The sequence below is a fragment of the Halyomorpha halys genome, unplaced genomic scaffold (assembly GCF_000696795.3).
Source record: "Halyomorpha halys isolate HHAL.00 unplaced genomic scaffold, Hhal_1.1 Scaffold338.1, whole genome shotgun sequence".
Lineage (NCBI taxonomy): Eukaryota > Metazoa > Arthropoda > Insecta > Hemiptera > Pentatomidae > Halyomorpha > Halyomorpha halys.
The window spans coordinates 576,631-583,344 of NW_027110850.1; the positions used below are offsets into that span (position 1 = coordinate 576,631).

The 6,714-nt window shown below is 27.8% G+C and overlaps 1 protein-coding gene across 1 annotated transcript in view; it reads right to left on the reverse strand.

Moving 5' to 3' along the window:
- LOC106681425 (uncharacterized) overlaps positions 1–6,510 on the reverse strand; it is a 114,337-nt gene extending 107,827 nt beyond the window's left edge. Inside the window, exon 1 of the transcript XR_010843838.1 lies at positions 6,331–6,510. The gene's annotated coding sequence lies outside the window, so the exon portion shown is untranslated. The remainder of the gene's footprint in view (positions 1–6,330) is intronic.
- Positions 6,511–6,714: the final 204 nt, after the last annotated feature.

Consider the following 6,714-nt stretch of genomic DNA (forward strand, 5'->3'; position numbering starts at 1 on the left):
TTATATAGTTATATATACGTTTATAAAAAAGTAGGAGTTGTAGTTTTCAGGATATTTGACAAAATAAATTCTTTAAAGTTTCTAGAATTTGAATGAATTATCACGAGTTCTTTCAGGAGTTTTATGTTTGGAAATGAATTTGTATATGTTGACAAGGATGAAAATAAAACTGTTATAAAATAGCCTACTAAATAGAAGAAAATTTTAAAATAATGAAATTTTAAAAAAATACATCGTTTTAATTAGGTTCGGAATATTTTTGCCTTATACTTTTTTATTGATATTCAATAATAAAAAACAATATACTTTAATTACTAAATGGTCCGTTAGGTAGTGCTGTTGTAAAAAATCCAAAGAGCTATATCTTTTAATTCATTTTCTGCTACAATCTGAAGTGTAAATATCGATTTTCTGATTACACTTTACCCTACTCATTTTTTTAAAATGTTATGTATTTACTCCTCGAGATAGCGCTATGGGTAGGTAGTTCCTCATCATGTTGATATGCCATTATTAACTTCGTGTTTTCCTCAGATAATACCTTACACGTTAAAAAACATTTTGATAGGTTAAAGTAAAGAAATAAACTACGCATTGTTTATTATTGATTTACTAAAACCTAAATAATACGGACTTAAAAAATAATAAAAAATAAATATAGAGAAATATTATAGTATTATTAATAAACACACATATTAAAGTTGTTGTAAAGTAATTTTATTACGATTGGGAAAAGTTATTACCAAGTGTAAATATATATACTCGTTTTAACCGAATTTTATCAGTTTAAATTATCTTCCCTTTTTGGCTCACTGTTTTGTGTTCCTTATTTTCTCTTAGCTATATGAAATTTTGACGACGAAAAATTTCGAATCCAAGTTTCTACGAAAATAAACGTTTTGAGGCCCCCTGACTCTGAAGTCCCGTTCATATATTACTTATAGAGAACCAAATACGGTGAATTAGCTTATAGGTATTTGAGTGTAAGAAACCACAATCAGCAACATGATAAAACACATTTCATTTTAAGGAGTTTTTAACACTTTTCATTTCTGTGGGCAAGTTGCACAAAAAAATAAATTATTTTGAAAAAAACAAACAACCTTTTGTAAAGCTAGGATCATAGAAATGATAACCGATGAAACTGAGATTCAGAGGAAATCTACTTTTAAGTAGGTAACCATACAAAGAACCTTCCATAGTTTCAGTTGCATCTGTTATCTAGGGAAGGTGTAGCTAGTTAACCGTATATTACTAATAGATGGTCAGAGAGAGGGGGAGGCGGTCAGCCTTGTTAATGTTGTTTAAATAAATAATTTAATTGTTATCCATTTTAGTCTCAACACATTTCATTTTTCTAACAAGTCCGACGTTTCGGCCAATCAGGCCATTCTCAAGGACATCTTAATACAATTTTGGAACTTAATGATTTAAAAACTCAACTGCCCAGGTCAAAACAAAATATCTAATTAGTCAATTTTCACATTAAAAGCATAAATTAAAATTCATTTATCACTGTTTCGTATATAGTGATACAGTTTTAATAAATACTGACTGTGATAAATGAATTTTAATTTATGTTTTTAATGAGAAAATTGACTAATTAGAAATTGTTGTTTTGACCTGGGCAGAATAGCCTGCATCAAGTTGAGTTATTAAATCTTTTAGTTCCAAAATTGTATTAAGATTGTCCCTAAGGATGGCCAGATTGGCCGAAACGTCGAACTTGTAAGAAAAATAAAATGTGTTGAGACTAAAATAAATTATTTATTTTTTAAAAAAAATTATTTATTTATGCCGACGTTTCGATCTGAGTTTCAGGTCTTCACAGGGCTATAGGACAAAAAGAGATAACAATCAGCAGTAAGAGAAATATAAAATTGAAAAGAAATAGTATACTAACAAATTTAGAATTATACAAAATATTGATTTGAATAATACAAAATAAATATTTTTTGTTTATTTATGTTATTTTTGCTGACCATCCCCTCCCCCTACAGTTTTCTTCAAGAATGTATATTGTACCATATCCATATCTTTCCAAATCCAACAAAACTTATTTGGTCGAGATAGACTATTTGAAAGAAGGCGAAGACTTTAAAGAATTAGTTGCTCAGCTAATAATGATAAAAAAAAAAAATCCATCCTCGACTAAATCATTTTTTACAGCGAATTCGACTGTCAAAAGTGGCTGATGAATCGATTTTCAATATAATTTGACCCACAATTTTCAACATTAGCGATAGAAATTGTAGATTTTGGCAGTTATCACAGTTTTAGGTAACCTCGTTAAAAAGCTGTAGACCAGAAACAGGTCGCTAAGTTACCGGAGTTTTACTAAACTTTTGGTCAAATTTAAGTTAAACTAATCTTAGTTTTACCGGAGATGGTGCAACTGGCCCTTTAGTTATATAATTTCAATATAATTAGGCAGTAAATTATTACTTTCAGCAAGCGGTTCTAGGCCAACCAACGTACTCAGGAATTTAATATAAATTACGAATTAATTCAAACTATTGCATAATTTATCCTGATCTGAATGTATTGGATAGTATTACCATGTTTTAGAATTTTTTTTTCACTCTTGTCCTAGCCAGTATTATATTATATCCATATTAACATACACATTTGTTCTTCGTTATTAAGTACATCCTTTACTCTTTAATACTAATAACGTTTCAAACTTAGTATCTCATTTTTGTTTACGACTACATCGAATCTAAACTATAAAAGTTTTCATATAAGAGACAATAGGCACTAAGATGAGGATTAAGGGCTATAATTTACAATACTTTATGTAAAAATTCAATTGATAGAAAAAGTGAATTTTTTGTTTTCGTAATTAGTCTAAAGTGTAAAGCATTTAACATCAGAACGTGTTAAAATGAGTAATAGTGAGATTTTGGCGACAGGCCAATTCTTCTGTATCTCACGTTCAAATAATAGATAATTACTTAGAGAAATTATTTATATGAAAAATGTATTTAATAAAACATGTATTGCTATTAAAATTAAAAGAGCTAAGAGGTTTTTTTATTCAAAATTAGAATAAAATTATTAATTTTGCTTTTTATATTAAATTGAAAGCAAAATTTTAATTGTTAAGTTTTTAATCACTAACAAAATGTGTAGATTATCACTTTCATCTATACAGATAAAGCATATAAAGCAAATTTTACAGTAAGAAAAAAAAAGTTTTCTATAAAAAATACGTCCAAGAGTTGAATATATGAAAATAGATATTAATATTATGACTGGGGTGAAAAGGAATAAGTTCGAAAATGACCGAAACGTAACAGATATGTGTAATGTATACCTCTCTATTACATACAAAAGTTTTTGCCGTGTAATATTTTATCTATAATAAAACAATGTTTACAGTAAGAAAAAAGCGGCGGGAAAAAAACAACAGTTTTTTGAAATCTGTAACAAATACTTCCAGAAGTTAAATATTTGAAAATAGATTTAAATAAGATGACAGAGATGAAATAAGTATAATATATTACAATAATGGAAAATTGTAAGTAATATTTGTATTTATTATAGTTATCTTAAATTATATTCTGTACATTTTAGTTTTCTAATAATTAGTTTAAAAAATTCATTGTTCTAAATAAGTGTTTTTTTCATTGTAGGGTAGGCCTATACAAACAATTAGGTTGCGAAACGTAGCCACAATTTCATTAACTGATAAAACACAACAGAGTTTTATTAATCCTCAAGATCCAAAAAATAAAAATTTTTAATACTATATTATAATAAATATATTCTTAAACGTTTTCTTCGATATATATATATTATACATTTTGATTTACGTATCGTACCATTTTTAAACATAACTCTCTTGACTCCAGTCGCATTATTAAGATATATTTTCATGTAAATAACTTGTCCAAGTATTTGCAACAAATTAATTTTTTTTTCTATTTTCTATCAACTTTTATAAACTTTTGAATTACTGGACCGATTTAAGTACTTTTTTTTTTTTTTCAAAATATTCCCTGTCGCGATAAGAAGGTATATATAGGATACTGAAATCATTAAATACCATACAAAAATTCTCAGCTGGAAAAAAAAATTTATGAAGAAAATTAAGCGTTTTGTAGTTGGTAGCACAGAAAGTGTAGTTTTTTTCTTAGTTATTGTACACCAAACGATTCCTATCTTTTCAAAGAATAAGAAAAAAGTATTACTGACTCTATTAAGCTATATTATATTTTCAAAAAAATATAGAAAAATATAATGTGGCATTGGGGGGGGGGACTAGAACAACGAAATTTTTCAAGGAAATTAAAAATTGTAAACTTTTGAATTTGATATATGTGGAGGTATTTTTTTTGCTTCTGGTGACTATTGTTCATAATTCCTCGTATAAGGACGAAATTTGGGTTTCAAATAAAGCAAATATTTTATATCTCCTGTTCTAATTTGTTTAATTAAGCTTATTGTATTAAGTTACATTATATTTACGAAAAATTATTAAAAAAAAATAATGTGGCTTGGGATACGATAAGTCAATAATTGTTTTGTTTTTTTTTTAGAAAAGATCATTTCATATTCGTTTTTAATGTCTTCTTAAAGGGATAAATACTTTTTTTGAAGAAAATAAAAAATTGTAAAATTTTGAATTTGATTTATTTGGAGGTTTTATTTTCTTCCATTGACTATCGTTCATAAATCCTCTTATAAGGGCGAAATATGGGTCCAGATAAAGAAAATATTTTCAATCGTTTATTTTATATCTCCGTATCTAATTTGTTTAGTTTAGCTTACTGTATTAAGTTACATTATATTTACGAAAAATTATTAAAAAAAATAATTTGGCTCGTGATACAGAAGGTCAATAATTATTTTTTTTTTAGAAAAGAACATTTCATATTCATTTTTAGCTTCTTCTTAAACGGACAAATACTTTTTTCAAGGAAATTAAAAATTGGAACCTTTTGAATTTGATTTTTTTTGGAGGTTTATTTTTCTTCCAGTGACTATTGTTGATAACTCCTCTTATAAGGGCGAAATATGGGTTTGAAATAAAGAAAATATTTTCAATCGTTTTATTTTATATCTCCGGTTCTAATTTGTTTAATTAAGCTGATTCTATTAAGTTACATTATATTTACGAAAAATTATAAAAAAATAATGTGTCTAAGAATAGTCACTGGAAGAAAAATAAACCTTCAAATATTTTTTCTTCCAGCGACTATTGTTCATAACTCCTCTTATAAGGGCGAAATTTGGGTTTCAAATAAATAAAATAATTCCAAACGTTTTATTTTATATCTCCGGTTCTAATGTATTTAATTATACTCGGTTTGTGCTATTTACTGCAGTTTATAGAGCCTTAGATGAGTGGTGTTTGCCAAGGGTGCATTATATACATGAAAATATCAGAGGTAATCAAATTGTCTAAAAGAATAAGAAAAAAAGCACCTGTATCGGACCAATATCAACGATTATATAGAGATTAGTATTTTACTTCGTATTGTTATTATAAGTATTATTGTTATTAATAATTATTATTACTTAGTATTAATATTATAATTTTTAATATTAATTTATAATTATTCCTTAGTATTAATATTACAGTAACGTAGTATTTTACTACACTTTGAAAAATCTGTCGGTCTAACATTTGAAATTTCATTTTCGTTCCTTATAGCATATATTGATTTAATTTATGTTACTAAATAATAATAATAAAGTATACGTAAATGTTTAATTTTAACTAAATACAATAATTATTAGTTTTCTTTATTAAATCTATGTACATTCTCAAATATTGCCGGGACAGCTAATAAATTAATATTATATAAAAGATTTATTTTTAAAATCATATTTTACCGTTAAAATTATACGAGCTAAAAAGTTTTTTATTAATATTTGGACTAAATTTGTTACTTCTTTTTTTTTTTAATTTAATTGAAACAAAATTTTAAATTATCAAGTTTTTAATCTCCAGCAAAATATTTAGTATATTGTCACTTTTTTTCTTTTCTATAACTGACATAACTCAAAAAAACACACCAAAAATAAATATGAAACAAAAAAAAAAAAATTTTCTTCTATATATATATTCCATATTTGGGTTACGTATCGGATTTTCTTATATAATCCTCTTGACTACAGTCGCATTATTAAAATATATTTTCATATATTTAGAATATAGATTTTTTTAAGATAGTTCACTTTGAATTAATTGAATCATGACGATCACTAAAGTAGTGTTCTGTAGTGGCAGTTTACACTACCTGAGTACTGATACTAGAGTTCTGCAGTGAGGTACTTGCTATCCTATATTAACATATTATATATATACAGCGAGGTACTGACCGTAGGACGAGGCACAGGAGTAGAGGAAGCAGCAGAGAATGCGAGGCAGGAGGTACTTGAGGTGCCGGTACCTGGGGCCAGCTGAGCACATGGCCCCCTCGACGGCACCGCCACACTGCGCGGGGGGGCAGCAGGTCGGCTCACTTCGGGATCGATGTCGGCCGCCCGCGTCGGGGCTGGGGGGCGCACTGCCGCTTCGTGGCCAGGGCAGTGCCTTCCCGATTAATATCGAGTAGTTCATTGCAATCACACGAGGCTGTTGGAGGCGAGGGAGCTGAGGCGTCACCTTAGCAATAGAGTCAAGGAGCCCACAAATATGGGAAAAAAACCGTCATTTCACCCCAATACAACTGTGTATAATAATACATTCACTTAATTTTATGT